Genomic DNA, 19,629 nt, shown 5'->3' with positions numbered 1-19,629 from the left:
TTTGATAATTGAAAATCAAAGCTGTTTTTATTATATCTTTTAGACATGATTTACTATTATGGAATACAAAATTATGATGAAATATGTAATATAACGTCGAAAAAATTTTATCTACAACTGTCCAATTGGTTATAAAAAACTATATCACCTAAATAATAATTGACAACATCTGACGCTACATTCAATTTTGTGTACGCTCATTATTCTGCTAATTTCTAAAAATTATTCAGTATAAAATAATTTTAGTACATCTTTGAGAGAATTGAGAGTTATAAATTTAAATAGTAAAATGGATAAGTAAGTATGTATTAATTATTATATAAAAAAAAGACTTATAAGTCTCAAAAAAGTTTTTTCGACTAATATAAGATTTATATAATATTTTTTTTTTCAGAATGATTAATTTACTAAAATGTGAATATTACTCGTATGTTTTTGGTAATAAGGAAAAATTAATGGATCATGAAAAGAAGCATAAAAATTTATTTTTTAAATGTAAATAATGTAACATCATCGTAAAATCAAAAAGTCATTATTTGCGACATACATTGGAACATGAAAATGGTAAATTTATACCGTGTATTATCTGTGGAAAAAAATTAAAGAGACAAACACATTTACGACGACATGAACTGACTCATCAGTCTGATAATAATATAGTATGCTCAGAATGTGGAAAAAAATTTTCAAGAAAAGATTCATTATTAAGACATTACAGAAGCATTCACAAAACTGTAAGTAAAAATATGTTTAATATCATTAATTAACATGAATAGAATATTAGATTTTATTAAAAAGCTTACGTGTTTTTTTATTTCAGACAATAACTTGAATGTTTCAAGATAACTCAATGTATCAGGAATCACAAATTCCCACTAAAAATTTGACGTGTTGATATAATTTTCCAACAATTACTTTACTGTGTAACTGAATAAGTTAAGAATAAATAAGAATAAATACACAAAAATTATAAAAATGTATTTCTTATAAAATATTCAAAAGTTGGGGGTTGGCGAGCAGTGCGCGCAGGGGGGCGTAAGCCCCACTAGTATATATATATTCCTATATTATATAGTCGTAAGAGTTAGAGCAAGGTTTTGCTCCCCCCGGTCTCCCCCGATCCCCCCCGCTCACCACCAAGAAAGATAGTTTTTCTTTTATTTTCTTACATTTTTCGAGTAGTTCTACTTTTTTGCTAGCTCCCCCCCGCTCCCCCCACCTCCTCCCCGCTCTCTTCTAGCTCCCCATACCCCCCCAGCTCCCTTATAAATGTGAATAAATTTGTAAAGCCTCATGTACTAACTGTTACAAATGGTCTAATTTTCACATATTATTTTATTTGACAATAACAAAAAATTTTGTTATAGTTAACTTACTTACGATGTTTATTTTAATTACATACTCTAAAATATCTTTTTAGATGCTCTGCTCTTACATAACCTTTCCCACAATTTTGACAAATATTTTTTTGAACGTTTTTATCATGGCTTTTGAAATGTCTCTGTAAGTGATAATAATTTCTTTTGAAACATTTCCCGCATTTGGTATACTTAAAATTGTTATCAATGCCTTGGCATTCCTTTGTGTGACGTAAATATTTTTTTTTTCTTATATTATAATGCTACATAGATCACATACAAAAAATTTATTTTTGTGAATTTTTTCGTGCGATGATAGACACTCTTGATTTGAAAATTTTGAGTTACATTTATCACACTGATAAAATTTTGCATCCATGATGGTGTATCTGAAAACATATTACATAAAACGGATTGCTTATGATTTCATAAATCTGGGTACTAGACGGTACTGAAATTTGCTTGTTTGATGAAAGAAAAAATTTGCAAGAAAGTATAAAAATATTAATGAACTATGAAATAGTTTTTTTGTTACTCTAAAATTTCATTCCAAACAATTTTTTAATTTCAAATTTATTTTCTGATTCAATTTGGATAAAAATTTTTTTTGGGTTTCTACATGTAGACATTATTCGTGGACGCGCATCAAATGTTTCCGCGAAATCTCTTCGCAGTTAAGGAGGTTTCTTATTACGATTGTAGGTTCAATGAAAATTTAACTAAACGATGAAGCAACAAAAACTGACTGTGACTTTACCTTATGATATAATATTGCTTTACCCAAGGAAGGAGGAATATGATGGTAGAATGATTAAAAAATAAGCATTGTTATGGGAAAAAAGCACGAAGCAGAAAAATCCAGTTTATTGAATAAAAATGAAATCAGACTATGAAATGAACAAAACATATTTATCGAATAAGGCAGGTGTTAGCACGTGTGGTGTATATGAAAGTGTGTGTGGAAAGAAAGCAAGTGGTCAACTTGTAATAGTATAGTAGTAGGCACGTGGTGCCAAATCCAGACGACGGGGAAGACGGCAGTGTCGATTCCCGTGAGTCGACATGGAAGGATGTCCTGGTGGGTAGGAGTGAAGGAATAGTCTCGCACTCTACGGATCGGCTGGCCACGCGCGATCGCAGAAATAGTGTAGAGTGATGTCGCGACCGGTTCGTCGTCGCTACGGTGCGACTTTCTCTAGAATCCGCGACGGTCGTTATGCGCGTCCGCGAATAATAACGTGCTCACGTGACACACGTATTTGTTCACGAAAATATCAAAGTGAATAAAATGCAGCAAAATTCAAGGTGTATGAAGCGATGGTGATATAAACTAGAAAAAACTCAGAGCATCGGCAAGGATGCGTCAGCAAAAGTATCTGTATTCAGCGTGAGGCAAAAACAGAGTGAACGAGCTTAGCTGTGAACCCGCCAAATCCAGTGGGCTCGCTGCAGCTTCCGCCCCTCTTTTCCCAAACGGACTTGCACGACGAAAGACGACAATTCAAAACGAGCGAAAAATAAAGCACGTGCGAGTGACCTCTCTCGGCTCAAAGAGAAAACCGAACTAGCTCGTATTTTCGTATACATCTATATCATAGCGTGTATAGATGCGACACAACATATAATTGCCCATGAGAAAATAATGGTTTTCTCAGGTATAGTCCTAGGAAATCAAAACTTTGACCTTGAGATTTATTGATAGTCAAAGAAAAAGCTAAGGTAAATGGAAATCGTTTCCTGTACATTATAAATGGTAGCGAAGAAGAATTATTTGTATTTAGTGTTATTCTTGGAATAAAGACTTTATTTAAAATTCAAATTTCATTCGTGTGGAGGAAGACTTTTTTTAATAGTATTTAAATATTCTGTAGGGAAATAAATATAAATATTATCGTCTGATTTATTTACTTCTTTGTGAGTTGCTTTATCAATACTTTAATACGTTACTTATGTTCCTACCATATTATTTAAAAGTTTTTTGTTTAAAAAATGTGTGCATTTATTGTGAGATGTTAATATAGCTTTACTTATAAAAGAATCATCATCATTATTAAAAATTTTAGAACATATATCATTTGTTTTCCATGTCTAAGGAATTCTAAAGGTTTTAATTTTGCCTTCTCCTATATCCAGTGGCAATGAAGAAAATTTTCTATCAATCGAACGTATATTATTTTTTAAATAAAAAATATTAAACATAGACAAAAAATTAGAAAATTTTGTGGTTTCTTGAACTATAGTAATTTTGCTTCTGTTTTTTACTACTGAAAGAATTTGATGAAAGTCTCCACCTAAAATTATTATTTTATTTCCAAAAGGTTTATTACTACTAGATAAATCTTTTAAGGTCCTATCAACGATTTCTAACGCTTTTTTCGGTATCATAGAAGCTTCATCCCCAATAGTTACTTCTATATTACGTTATTTTTGTTTATTGGGCTAAAACTGGAAGAACGCACTTTCTATAAGTCTAAAGGTGCTTAAGTCTAAAGGAAGTCTGAAAGTTTTGTAAGTGATCATTTTCTTTGGAAGCAGAATAAAAGCAATACCTGTCCAAGCCATTGTAAGAATTTTTTTTCAATTGATATGAAATAATAAATTGATGTTTCATATAAAAAAGTTTTTTCAGATCCACCAGGACCATTGATGAAAATAATTTTTTTTTCAAATTTTATTATTTCTTGAAAAATAGTCGTAATAGTAATACTTTTTTTACACAGATCTATCTCCAACTTTAAATTTAGACTTCAAGTTCTCTGTAGATGTAAAAGGAAGAATTTTTTTTTTGTTGCAATTTGTGAGTCTAATTCACTGTCTCATTTTTGTTTAGACATTTTGTAACTTTTTAAAACAAATTTAACGAAGTAAAAGTAAACGACGAAAAAATACCAATGGGCCAAAATTTAAGTTATAAAAAATTAAAAGAAAAAAAACAATTAACTAACGATACTAGTAAAGCAAAATTAATATTTGTGATTCTAACAATATCGTAATTTTTTAATTTTTTTCCATACTTCGTAAATCTATATTTGCATTTATGGAGGTTGATGCGCAGAGCACGCAGGGGGAAGAGATAGTTATAAGAGTTTAGAACGAGGTTTTAGAAATATCTATTGACACATACAGGATAGACAGCTCATTTAAAAAAGGGGGCCACTATAAGAAATAATGAAGCTCACCAAAAAAAAGTCAAGGTCACATCTCTCTTTGTGTATAAAGTAAAGCAAATTAAGTAAAGTGTATAATATACCTCTGACTCTTACGAAAGGGATGTCAAATCGTAATGTGGCAAGAGTTTCAAATTTAGTTGCTTTTATACCCTGCACATACACAAATAGTATACGCAAATAATACAATCAAATAAGAATCGCAAGTAGGTCCTTGTGAGATACACGTAAGCAAATCATGTTTTCCTAATACTATAAATGAAAGAGGCCCTCAAATCATGTACATCAAGTTAGTCTCCTTTCTTAATTGACTTAACGAGAGACTTGTAACAATTTTTTAATTTTTTGGTATCTTATTGTCTATTTATATTATTATTGAAATAATGTATATTTAACATTTCGGAAAAAAGCGCTTTTTTAAATTTTGTTCTATGTCTAAAATTATTATTTTATCAAAATTGAAGTTGTGCGTAAATTCAATGATATGTTGTAATAGTACAGATGCATCCTTTTTTTTCTATGTCTCTTTTATGTTCTGCCATTCTTAATTTTACAGCTCTCGATGTTTGACCGACATAACAGCAGTTGCAATTTGCACATTGTATGTGGTAAACGACATTATTTTTATCAAGTGGCTCGGTTACATCTTTTCCAAGTAAAAAGATCGAGTTATATCTATTGTTTAAACTGTATACAAGACCAATGTGAAGCTTCGTACAATAATATTTAATAGGACCGTGCAAGTGGGGAATATACGGTAATGATAAGATGAGTTTGTAATTATTATTGTTTCTATTGCGATTGTCAATCATATTAGTATACATAGAGTCTGTAACGATCGTCTTAACGATATAGACTGAGCCTGATGAGGTTGGCGTTAAGACCAACGAAACGTTGCTCAAACTAACACCTGACTTTGGAGTTTTTATTCTCACTCCTAAATTAGCTCTTACTGATCGTGTGCTTATGCACAAAACCTCAAGAAATCATGGAAACAATTGGGAGCAGAACGGCACGTTCAACAAACACCGTAATCATATTAATGTTTTTTAAGGTATTTATTCTTTTGTTTAGAAATTCATCAATAATTTTTTGAGGATAGTTGTTAGCTAGTAAAAATTTGTTGATTAATTTTAAATTATTGTTATGAAATTGAGTGTCTGCTAATTTAATGGAAAAGTCTACTAATGTGTAAATAATACTTATTTTATATTGTATTAAATGGTGAGAGAGAAATTTTAAGTATCGGCCTAAATGTGTGGATTTTGGTACCAATTAGTTAGTACTGTGTTGTTTTGTTGAATGATAATTTTTAAATATAAGAAACTAATGCTGTTGTTGTTGTTGTTGCATGTCTCAACAGTGAATTATAATTCCAGACAATAACTATTAAAAATGTTTTTAGTACAGTTAAAATATTTAGTAGGCACTCATATGAGGATATCATCCACATACCGTACATACAGTAAAACATCAAAACATAACTTCTCTAAGCATGAAATTTCAAGCAAACGCATTACAAGATCACACAACACTGGACTATAGGGACTGCCCATTAGAGAGCCAAAAACTTGTTTATCAAATTTGTTGTTGAAATAGAAAAAAGTTGAATTCAATATTAAAGATACACCTGTACAAAATTCATTGAGAGAAACATTGATTTTATCATTCAAGAATTTCTTTCTGATTTTTTGATTAATAATATTCCGCTGGCGAACTCACACGTAAAAAATAGTTATGAGTTGAAAAATAAATTAAAAGAAATTATCATTTTACCTGGTTACACTCTTATTTAGAAATTCTTGAATGGTAATATCAATGTTTCTCTAAATGAATTTTGCACAGGTGCATCTTTAATTTTGAATTCAACTTTTTTCCATTTCAACAACAAATTTGATAAACAAGTTTTTGGCTCTCCAATGGGCAGTCCCCGTAGTCGAGTGCTGTGTGATCTTGTAATGCGAACTGTTTACGTGCGTCTCACAAGGAACTGCTTGTGATTCTTATTTGAATGTATTACGTGCGTATACTATGTCATTTGTGTATGTGCAAGGTATCAAAGCAAAAGCAATTAAACTTGAAACTCTGACTACATAACGATTTTACATCCTTTTTGTAAGAGTCAGAGATATGTTATACACTTTACTTAATTTGCGTTTATTGTATTTACGAAAATTTGTCTTTTAAAGAATTTTTATTACTCATAGATTTTTGATCCTGATGAGGGCTGGGACATTGTCCAAACGGCCGAAACGTTGTTTTGTTTTTTAATAAATACAAAGTTTAACAGTACCACCATTGGACGTTATTTTAAATCATTAACCAACTGTCATTGGACGTCTTATTATTTATTAATTATAAATGGTTGTATTCGTAAGTATCATTTATTGACGTATATACTGCATGTTATATAAGTATATATGGTTGAGACTAAGTGGTGGCTCAGTCAGCTAGGTCGTGGATTGGCACATGGGAGATTGTGGTTCGATTCCCGACCAGTGCGACGAGTAAGTACGTCTGTGATTTTTCACATGTGCTTTTTTATCACGCAATGCTCCTCGAGGAGGGTTTAGGCGACCTTTTCGCAGCAAAAATTGCCTAATTTCCTCTTACCCCCCTTCTGTAATGGGAGGCCTCCCATCCCTTTCCCAAGTGCTAAGTGCCCATAGTAGTGCCCTTATTAAAGGAGCCGGATGTAGAGCACTATAATATAAAAAAAAAAAAAGTATATTTGGCATTTCACGTAAAGCAAAACAGTCTGAGAAAAATTTTTCTTCGAAACATGTAGAAATCGTTAGGGCATTATAAGACTAGACATCGCCCGAAAACTTGTGCTTTCTAGAGTTACGTGACTTGCTGCTTTCTTTTATTTTTGAAAAGTTCTAAAAATGTTGTGAAAAAGTATTTTGTATTTAATTTTAAATGGAAAGACACAAATTAGATAAGAGTCTTCGTTAACCTTCTTTCTTGTCAGGTACTCGATCGTTTTCGATTTTTGTTTTATTTTGTTACAGATAGGAACGTTCTTTTATTTTATTTTTTTGGGATTGTTTTCAAAGGTTCATTAAGGAATTTTTTTTTGGCAAAGAATATTTTTGATTGAGTTCTCGAGTAATTATTAACAATTTATTTTTCCTTCACCTTTTTATTTTTTTTGAAATAAAGAGAGCGACGCCGAGCAATAAAGCAGGCAAAACCAGCTCGTTGTGGATAGAGAGTGATTTTTGTAATTTACTTAGCTGCGATCCGACATTGACACCAGGGCCACCGATTCTCCTTTCTCCCCCTTCTCCACGCATGCGCTCCGCTCGCCGTGCGTACGACACGGGCGCGCTCGCTCTTCCAGAAGTAAGGGGAAGCTCGACAATTCTGTTAGTTGAAAAGCGCCGCTGTTTTCTCTCTTCTCTCTCCTTTCTCCACCAAGCGCGCATACAGAATACAGATAGCTCGATGGATTTGTTAATGGCAACTGATACTAGGCCACTGCGCTATATCATATTTATAATTTTTTAAAGTTCACTAGGAAATCTTTAACGCGCATAACGTACGCGATGATTTTAATGCCGATGAAACTCCGAGTAGTCCAGCTTTTTAAATCCATAGCTGAGTTTTGACTGGATGATATTTTGCATTTGTTAATGCAACTGTCTTTGAATGATTCTCGAACAATGAGAGGCTTTGTAAGACTTGTAAGAGTCTGAAAAAATGACTGGGCCCTTCGAGATGCTCCGTTTTATAGAGAGATAGAAGGATGAATTATTATTGTTGAAATAAATGCAATTTAAATTCGTATATTAGCGATTATCAACATAAATATTTGAAAAATGAATGGTTGCAATTGCTAAAATTCTAAAAGGTAGTTTAATTATATTAAATGATATATATAATCTATACATTCTAGTGTTTAGAATTTTTACAATTTTAAATTTTTTTAAAAATATTTGTTCATATTAATAATCAACTCATAATATTTCGAATTGAAAAAATTTGAAAATTTTTTTGGGCCTCTTATTTTGTTCAATAGATATTTTGTAAATTACTTTTTCTAGAATTGATTGATTTTGTAATTCTCAAATTAGATAGGCACTTAATTGAAGGATATTTTGAGGATGATTTGAATAATTATTAAAGCATATAAAATATTATTGAGGTGGTATTAAAAGTAAATTTGAAAACTAGTTATCACACAAGAAATCACTGCGTGAAATAATTTTCATTTTAAAATAATTTTCACATAAAAATGCAACGAAGCTTTTTCTAAGCGTCTAACGCGTTTATTTCTCTATCCCTCACACACACTCATTTCTTTTTCGAATTCATCTCTTTTCCACAGTCATTCCTTTTTCCTATTTTTCCATCATTCATAAACATTTAAACATGCACTCACATGTTTATGTTTTATTTTTGATTAACTTGGGTTTGGTATTGTAGCCTTTGATTATTAATTTTTTGACTTGAATTAAGAAAGATTTCATTTTTGCCACTCTTTTTTCTCCATTGGCCACATTTGGATTAATCTTTATATATTTCTTTCAGTGATAGTTGAATGAAGAAAATAAGGAGGATGAAAATTTAATCTTAATCTAGCATAGATATTTTTCATTTCAACAATGATTTCTTTCATTTTAATTGAGATTGATTGTTATTATCTATATACTTTTGAAAATTAATTGGAGCTATACAATCAAATTGAATTCATCTTTGATCATGTCTTACTATTTACGTGAAAAAGTTGCTCATGTTAGATACATCTCGTATCAAATAGTCACAAATCAAAATTTGCCGACAATCAAGCAAGTTCTCGCAGTTTTATTTCACAATTTACGTCGATTTAAGAATTTTCTTCAAGATAGTTTAAAGTTGGCAGTCGAAGAATGTTTGATTTTTTGGAAAAAAGCACGAATTCCAACGCAAGAACTTCATAAATGTATAAAAAAATTGGAGACAGAATATCAACAATGGAGAAAAATAACAAAAAATGCTTCACGTAGAACAGAGACTCAAATAAGTAATGAGACTGCTTATGAAGAAAGAATTAGTAAACTGTTTGATATTTCTAAGGCAGACGCACTGGAACTCATGGAAGATGAAGAAGATAGGCAGTTTTTACCTCATCAAAGAGGTAATTGAATTTTTTTTATTTTAAAAAAATGATAAATCCTCTTAATTAATGTATTATTCTTCAATTTTTCAAGCATAAAAATTAATGACTTATGACGATTTTTGCATGTATTTGATCTTAAAATCATATTAAAAAAACTTTTTGTAAAATAGTTTTTTATAGAAATTTTTTTGTTTGAGATGATTCTACGAATTTTTATGATTTTTCATAAATATTAATAATGATGATATTTGGTCAACTTGAGACATTAATAAATAAATTGGCCTTACATTTTTTCTTATTATGTGTAATGCAGTTCATTATTAATTACAAACAAGTAAAATTTATAAAAAAAAAAAACATTTTTTTAGATTTGTCGAAAAATCAAGTTCTTGGTTGCACTACCTCTGTATCTCATTCATTATTAGAAAAATCACAACCTATGGAAGTAGATAGTGAAAATTTCAATAATAAAGAAAAAGACCTTTTTACTTCAAGCAATTCAAAAAGACTGCATACAGGTGATTCTCCTGAAGTAGCAAGAAAAGGTCCATATTTGAATTCAAATCACAATGTACAAAACTATAGAAAAGCTTTATGTAAATATTGTAGATATTGTAAAATTTATAAACTTATTATTCTTCGCTAAATTCATTCAAACGATTCATCAAGTAATGTTTTTGTATTCGAACCGAACAGAAAAATTTGAATTTAATGTTTTTTGATAAATATATATCTGTTTCATATCCTTAAACGAAAATATTCTTTTCGACATGCCGTGACCTAAGTTCTATTTTTTTACACGGGTTCGTTTAAAAAAAGTTAAACTTAAAATAACTATTTTGACATCAACTTTTTTTATTGAATAATTATATTCCATTGGGTTTTACTCTATATTTTTTTCTTACTTTACTTTCAGAAGAACTAATTTCGCTGCTTGGACCAGAAAGCCAATCTCAACCATCTCAACAAACGCCTCCTAAAAAAAGAAGGGCTACCGAAGGAGTCATCACTCTGAAACTGGCTACTGTATTGGATAAATGTAAAATTAGTAAAAATGATGCGATGCATTTGTTGATGGCAGCTGCCGAAGCGATTCAAGATGACACTCGCAACTTGATATTAAACACTAAATCCATTTACGTAGCTCGTAAAAGTTTTCACCAAGAAAGATTTGAAGCCATCAAGAAACTTGCTCCATCTCTTTTTTCTAATTTACCAACTACGATTCATTGGGATGGAAAGTTGCTTCCCGGATTATCTCGAGGTCAAAAGAATGAAAGATTAGCTTTAATCATTACGAGTGAAAGAATGGAACAACTTGTAGGTGTACCGATAATAAATTCAAGTACAGGAAGAAATCAAGCTAAAGCTGTGTACGAGACATTGATAGGTTGGTCTTTGTTTGAAAATATTGAAGTTCTTTGTTGCGATTCCACTTCAAGCAATACTGGTTCGATGAATGGTGCTTGTGTGATACTTGAGCAATTGATTGGTAAAGATCTTTTGTATTTAATCTGCAGACACCATATGTATGAATTGGTTTTAAGGTATGTTTTTGAAGTAAAATTTGGCAAAACTACTGGACCTGAGGTACTATTATTCAAAAAATTCGAAGATTTCTGGAAAACTGCCGATCAAAAATGCTACGAAATAGGTATTAACGATAGCTACGTGAATGAATCTTTACAAAATGTAAAAGATTCAATTTTAGATTTTTGCTTGAAAAACTTGAGAAAAGATCAAATTAGAAAAGATTATAAAGAATTTTTAGAATTGGTAGTTATTTTTCTTGGGGTAAAGTTACCTGAAGATGTTCTTTTTCGATCACCTGGTCCTGTGCATCATGCCAGATGGATGGCAAAAGCCATTTATTGCTTGAAAATTTTCCTTTTTAGAAATCAATTTTTAAAGGATAACAAAGTAGATGAAATAAAGTACAGAGACGTTTGTATATTTATTATTAAAGTTTACGTTCAAGCTTGGTTTTGTGCAACGTCTGCTGCCCAAGCACCGAACCAAGAATTAAAATTTCTCAAGCAATTATACGATTACAAAAGTAACGATGAAGATATATCTGAAATGACAGTAATTAAATTCATGAACCATTTATAGTATTTAACCCCAGAATTGGCAGCTTTGGCATTTTTCGATTATACGGTAGCAAATGAAGACAAACGAATGATGTGTGATGCTTTGAAATCAGATTGTAGCACTTTTGCTTATAAGAAACGGATTATTGCGAACAAAAAAAATCTATCTCTAATCATCAAATCAATTTTGAGTGATTTCGTTTGCAAGGAATCTCATAATTTCTTCAAACGTTTCAAAATCGACTGTACTTTTTTATCAAAGGATCCATCGCAATGGGGAAAAGATAGAAGTTACCTTGACGGCTTGAAAGTTGTCGAAAATCTTAAAATTGTGAACGATGCAGCTGCAAGAGAGGTGAAATTAATAACTGAGTTCAACAACCTTCTTACGGAAGATGATCAACAAACACAGTATATACTATCCGTAGTGAAAGATTACAGAAGTTGCTTTCCAAATAGCAACAAAGAAATTTTGACAAAATCCTATAAATAAATTTTTCATCCCTCCATTTTTTAGCACGACAATGTATGTACGTACATATTATTTCACCTATTTAAATAGTTGGAAGATTTGAGTAATCAATGTCAGGATTATAATAGAAAGCTGATCTGTCACTTCATGGATTTATTATTTATTCATCGATTGTTACGCTACTGTTTTAATGTCGATAAATCTTCTGCGTCAGATTGCGTGTGCTATACATGTATCGTATTACAAACTTATTCGTTTTGAGCTAGTTTGGAACGCCAAAATCAGTTACGTCAGCTAATATAGGTAGAATGTGATCAACGTTCGGTTAGGAAGATTAAACAACGGAACTTTATCACTAGAACATAAATCACTTCTTTATTTCACACAATTTCATAAATACATTAATACTATTTATTAAACTAAATATTATAAGATATATACAATTTTACTACATATATAATACAAAGTTTTTTCTTTCATTTACAATGCTGATAAAAATACTAGAGCTATGTACTATTTTAATAAATTACAACTTACAAATAAAGTAAAAAAGGTCTTATACAGAAGCTACAGAAATTGCGTTTGGTAGATTTTATATATATTTACATGATATTTCTATAATTATTTTATAGTTACAATGTAGAGTTTTCTCTTGATTAAGAGGAGAATAAGGACAACCCAATCTCTGCGGTAACACTAAGTAAGCAGTAGTATCTGATAATTTAGTGACATTACAAATTTCTACTCATTCCGGCATTATTTTATGTGTTAACTATTTTGTTTGGATATATTAATTTTGAATGCAATTTTTTTGTTTAAATATAGTAAGAAAAAACAAGCCCTTGATTTGGATTCTTGTAAATAGAAGCACAATTTGCAAAACGCTCTCAAAAATTAGAATTATGCGTTCGTTGGGCTCTTTTAAAAACAATAAATTGTAGTTTACAAAAATCAACGAGTGTGTACATAAAAAATTATCATGCAGCGTGCAAGGAACGGTACTACATAAACGTATTGTTGAAATTTAATCGCTTCAACTTGTTCTTACTACCCCTCTGTAGATGATACGACAGTGGCTACAGAGAGGAAAGGAAGTTCAATTTGAATATAACATAAACTGTGGAATCTTCTCTGCTCAGTATAAAACGCTAATGAAATGCTCATCGTATTGGGCATTAATAAACGACATTTGATACTAATTTCTATTAATAAGAGTGATCGTGCTTTAATTAACTTCAGAAATAAAATTGCAGCATCAAATAAAATAACAAGAACTATCCATGACACATAGTGTCGTAAGATTGTGTTCTGACGTACTCTTTGTAAAATTAGCGAAATACTTAATTGATAAAAAGAAATTACAAATCACATTCGACTTTTATGTTAATAGTATATGTTAATTTTATTAATTTTTAAACTTTTAAATGGTATTGTTTTTTAATTAGTAATGCTTAATAATCGATGATAACATTAATCAAAATTGTTTCTGATCTTTAGAAGATGATACATTGGATCTGCTATTTCTTAAGGTTATTGTTAAAAATATAGCTTCTAAAACATGCACATACTTTTGTGAAATTATCGATTTTATTTTATTTAATTGAAAGTTGTAGACAGTGATAATCATTTTTTATCATGTTCCTTATTTTCTTGATTCGAATATTAATTTTTGCTTATTTTCTAAATATAGGGTTCAATTTACTACGTATAGATTTCTACCTGAAAAATATAGCTTGCAAAAAGTGATATGGTACATTACGTCACTAGGGCACAAAGTACAAACATGAGCGCCCAAAGGGCGCGCTTGTTGTAGGTTGGTGCCCGAGTCGCGTATAATGTTTTTCTTACCGAGGGCGCAAAGTGCAATTTTGCGCCCGTGTGCACACTTTGCGCTCAGTACATCACTTTGGGCCCTAGGGCAGAAAAGTACTTTGGGCCCGGAGGGCGCAAAAAACTTTTCTGTCCGTGGGCCCAAAATGATTACAAGGGCGCAAAGTGTGACCCGAGGGTGCAAAGCGGCAGTTGCACTTTGGGCCCATGGTAAGAAATGGTAGTTTTCCTACGAGTTTGAAAAGTCTCTGTTTGCGAACCGAGAGGATTGCGGCCCGAGCCGAAGGCGAGGGACGTAACGAGGTTTGTAAAGGAGACTTTTCGAACGAGTTCCGGAAAACTGCTTTTTCGCCCGAGGAAGTATCAGCCTCCCAAAACCACCCGAGGGCGGAAAAGGTTTTATTAAATAAAATGCAGTAATAATGTTAGAAATTTCATTCTACTACAACTTTAGTAATTTATAGGTTTTAAAATTATTATTATTAAAATATGTTAATTATAGTAAGTAAGGGAATTAAAATCCAAAAAAGAGATTTCTTTAAGAAGTTGTCCAAATTGTAAAGTCATAATGGATATTAAGGTGGTTGGTGCGTAAAGTTCTCAGGGTCGCACGGAGTGAGGACAATTCCGGTCTTTTTGTTTTACTCACTACATTTTTCAGCCACTTTTTTAAAATTTTCATTGTGTGTTAATCGTAGCAGTGACTGTTATACGTATCATTTTAATTTTTCTGTGCAACTCTCATGTTTATTTTACTATCATCGTAAAATTATCATTAATTTTCAGCGCAATAATTATTTATTCTTAACTTATTCATAACTGATAAAAACAGTTTTAACTCTCAGTTAATTAAGTGATCTCGTGTAAGTAAACACGTATTAGAGCTATTCCAAAAGGCAGAGCGCGCGTACGCCTGGATCGATACTTTTGGAGAGTTCCAAAACTATAAATCGCAGGTGCACGCCTAAAGTGCAGATTTGTTATCGGCTGAGTAGATTTTAGGTGACTTGTGTGATGAGTCTGATATCATTAATGTGAAAGATCCTTTATAAACAAAAAACATGGAGTTAAATGATAATCGGTCTATTACTGTAGCATTTGTGAGCATTTAACTACAATTTAATTTAAACAAACTATGTATGTACATGCCTACATGTACAATATGTACAATTTGTATGTATATTAATTTTATGAAGCTTTCTTCACAATGTGTATCCTCTTATAAGTTAGAGCAGTTCACGCGCCCACAATTTTAGCTTTTGGATCGCTCCCAAAGTGTGCGCCCGCAAGCCCTGCCTTTTGAAATACCTTCGTTGTAAGCGTCCACTAACTACGGCCGTTACTATAACTGTATACATTTTACTAAACATTTTTTGGAAAGAGTTTTACATTAAAATGAAAACGTGTTTGTGTTTAATAAATATATGTTCCGTCAAAAGTCGACTTCACTAGTCGGTGCAGGCGCAACCACATATAGGAAGGGTACAGAAAGAGAGAGTAAGAGCTGTAGGGACGCCGCGTTTTTGATTCATTGCGGCAAGCGAGCGTGACCAGCTAACACGCAAGAGAAGTGAGCGAGTATGCCAAGCAGATTCTCGTTGATTTTTGTTTGTTTGGTATGCCGTGTACATTTTTGTTTAACTGTACTGGAATTCACTGGCTTATCTTCGGATTTGTGCGTTAATTTCATTCTAAGTACTCATTTAGGAGCATTATGTGTTTTGTGTTCAAGGATTAGTGCGTCACGTGTCACACTCGATTTGATAAGTTTTAACAACTATCATTGCATGCAATTACAAGAATTTCGGTGTCTCTTTGAAGTTCTTGATCAAGACGCGTTTCATAAGTAAATCGTGCGAAACTAAAGCTATTGTCATTGGTGCATCAAAACTTCATTCCAAGTGCGAGAGCCGTTTGCGATTGTAAATGTATGAATAATATTCATCCCGATTAATTTCGTGCAGCGATTAACTATAGTGCAATGTGCTTTATGGTCCGCGATTGGAAATTGAATCGTGCAATAACGTTAGATTTAATTTAGTTAAATTCATAGAAAAACGTTTTATTTGTCAACATGGTGTGTGCTGCAACGACGTCATATATAACTATATATTAGGACACACGAGTCCTTCTTGTTTACCGAACGCAGAAGCGCAAACAATTCCGCGAACGCCTTTGTTAAAACAAGTGCACGTGCATCGGCGTGTGTTTTCATGCAATCACCACCGTTGACTTTTTTTTTACACACGCGAGATAACTTATCCGGGCATAAACTAATACAGGTGTTCAATATTCGATTATGCATCAAGTTAATATATTTTCTTTGTAATTATAAATAACTGGTGAAAGGACCACAGTCCCTCATTTCATTTCAAGCCCATGAGGGTCAATTATGCAATTGTTAGTGGACAACAGTATACGCAATTGAAGCATTCAGCCTACACATTCTGCATAAGGACATCAGTCACTTTGATCAACACAAGCCCATCAGGGTCAATTCCGCAGTTGTTATTGGACAACAGTCTACGCTACTGAATACAGGCCTGCGCGTATGCAGCTAAAATCCATGGTATTTATTGTTCAGCTGTTCAATTCAATGCGTTGTAATCGCGTTTACATGTTTCATTGCATATACCGTTAATTGTTTATTCATTTTTCATATGATTTTGGGCAAAATGATGCATTATTTACATCGTTCTCTTTTCTTTAATTTGTAATTTATCAAGCAATCAAAAGGGTTTTTTCACATGTTTTTCCCTTCAAAATCTAATGTTAATTAAAACTTGTAGTCTAGTTTCAAAAAATTTATCACTTAGAAAGTTCAGGGACTACTTAAAATTATTAACAAATTAATGTATTTAATAAGAAGTTTATATCAAACAAGTACTAATTTCATAAGAACTATTCGCAGATAAACCGCTTTTGTTTACTGGAAATTTATACAATACATATACGCGTTTTATTATTGTAAAAAGTAAGTTAAGTAATAAGCAACTGAACACAATATAAAATCACCGTTTTTCACTAATCAACTAAGAAAGGGATTTATTAACTATTAATAATTTATTCAAAGACAATCATATTTCTTAACATTTAATAAATATTTATTTAAAAGAAAAGTACATTAATAATAGTTATTAAGTATTGATCAAAAGTTAACAAATATTTATATCACAATCACTTATAGTTAATGAAAAAACATTTTATTAAATGACTTTGTTTCACTTGCAATGTCATATGAGGTTAAGATTGCTTATGAACGAAAATCATCTAGATACATTATTTATATTTATATTTATATTATTTAACAATTGAAAACGTTCACTTTTTTGCGAATTGAATAACTTTCATGTATTTCAGCTACAGAGTTATCAACCAGTAGATAGTGGGTACTTGAGTACCCAAGTAAGAAGTGATACTTCTATAAAATAATATGGCAAATACTATAATCATAAATATAAGCATACCTCGCATTGAACAATGTTATGTACAAAGGTGGTGCAACTATTGTTGGAATGAGTATACCTACATTATTTAAGTGAGGTTTTATTAGATATTTTAACATCTAATAAGAGAACAATTATAAACCATACCTTATGGTACAATACAATATAAACAATATGGCAGCTGGTGAGTACAAGACTGTGTTTTTTATCGAATCTTCCAATGATTTCAAAACAACTTCCTAAGAAAATAAGAAACACCCAAATGAAATAGCAAATCTTTCAACCATACCTTTTTTCACATGTTTAATTTAAAATATTATCAATTTAAAATGTAATCTTATGGAAAAATCACTTCAAATTAGATTTACAAGATCTATATAAAGCTCTCATTTTTTGTTTGTAAGAAAGATTACTATTAGATAAACCTGTTTTATTTTAAAATAGATCTATAATTTTTTTTTTTTTTTTTTTTTTATTAACACAAAAAAAAGGGGCCAAGTATGCGTAAAAGCGTGTATGTAAGTTCATTCTTATGAGAAAAATAATTCCCAGCGTTGCAGCATATGTTTGCGCTCCTCTCACCTCTCTGAATTTTGTTCTCAATTACCTAAGAAAAATCGTGAAAGAAGAAAACGCGGTAAAAATAAATTATTGTATTTATACAGTACGGAAATTTTTTTTTTTCATTAATTAAAGTTCTTTTCATGAATGTGAAAAAATTGTATCAACAATAATTTATTTATTTTGAAAGTTAAAAATTAATGATAAATAAATGAGTGCTTTTTTTTTGAAAAAGTCATGTACCAAAAAATATATTTCATTAAATAACTTGTTTATGTAATGTAAAATAAAACCAAACGAATAAATCCACATTAAATGAAAATTTACATTGAAAATAAGTTACGATCTGTAAGAGAAAGTGAAGTGATCGGTTTTCCTATGTTGGGCTTGCTCATAGCAGAAAGGGTAAAGGGTTTGCTCAGTATGCAAAAGGACAGTACGACGGCCCAGACGAAGAAAAGCTTAGCTCAGATTTCGCCTTTTAGAATAACATTGAGAAATATGAGCTGAGCTTTTCTTCGTCTGGGCCGTCGATGGAGTTCGAATCTCTGTGAAAACTGGTTTTTTTTTTATAGAAATTGGTTGAAAGAAGAAAAATAGTAAAATTCAAAATATGTGGTGTGGTACGGTGAGATGATGTTGTGTAGTGTGGTGCAAAAATGATGTTAGATGTTGGGTAGTGTTGAGAGATTGGAAGTACGTCAAGAGGGGCGGGGTGAAGGGGGAGAATCAAGCAAAATCCACTTCCGTTACACTTTTTCTTAAGGTCACAAATTCGAAACGGTTGATTTGATCCGTAGGGCAGAACGCGCCTATAGAAGTATAACTTCAATAAATCGGAATTACTTCCTCCCCATCTACACGAGAATCCCTAAAGCTTGTTACATAACAGTATACATGACCCAAATGATTCAATTTTAATAAACTTGGGCACGTATCAACTAGTGTCCTTTGCTTGCAGGTCATCCATTTTTTTTGATTGAGCCCACCTACAATATTGGGGGACTTCATAATAGAACAGTGTTTGTGCAAAGGCACCAGAAGCATCCGCACAATTGCACAGTTCAAAAATATTGGTGAGCGTGGTTTTTGGTAGATTTATGGCACGATCATGCACTGCATCGTTTCCCGATCGTAAATCGTAAGTTGGCGATAGGTAGGCCCTACCTTATAGGCAGCCTTGTTAATCTAGCGAGGTACTAGCGAGACCAATGTACAGTGTTAGATGGTGCCGTGTAACGGGGCGCTAGGTAGGCCCTATGTAGGTACCCTCGTTAGGTCATTTTTTATATTAGGAAATTATTTTATCAGAGCAAAAATGACTTAGTGTTATAAAATACATATAGCTAAAACTTTTGTCATGAAAAATTAATTAATTCAGCACCTTATAAAAATAAAAATTAATTATTTTACAACTAATGTACGGTTAAGTACACATAGTGTATAAAATTATAATAAGTATTATACATTAGAACTGCACATTAAACATTAGTTTAAGGAGTTTATTTTTTGTTTACTCTGGATGCTCTTTTACTTGTCCAATTATTAAAATAAAAAAAGATAGTTTCAAGACTACTTGAAACATCTTCTTCAGATGTAAC

At 31.6% G+C, this 19,629-nt stretch overlaps 1 pseudogene; it reads left to right on the top strand.

Annotated features, from left to right (window-relative positions):
* Positions 1–9,232: 9,232 nt before the first annotated feature.
* Positions 9,233–12,212, top strand: LOC149375525 (uncharacterized; annotated as a pseudogene).
* Positions 12,213–19,629: the final 7,417 nt, after the last annotated feature.

This window comes from Copidosoma floridanum, unplaced genomic scaffold (genome assembly GCF_036245765.1).
Source record: "Copidosoma floridanum isolate Cflo_tuat_1 unplaced genomic scaffold, Cflo_Japanese_pri ptg000006l, whole genome shotgun sequence".
In the NCBI taxonomy this organism is placed as follows: Eukaryota; Metazoa; Arthropoda; class Insecta; order Hymenoptera; family Encyrtidae; genus Copidosoma; species Copidosoma floridanum.
Note: the sequence above shows the minus strand (reverse complement) of the source record. Positions and strands in the feature narration are given on the sequence as shown.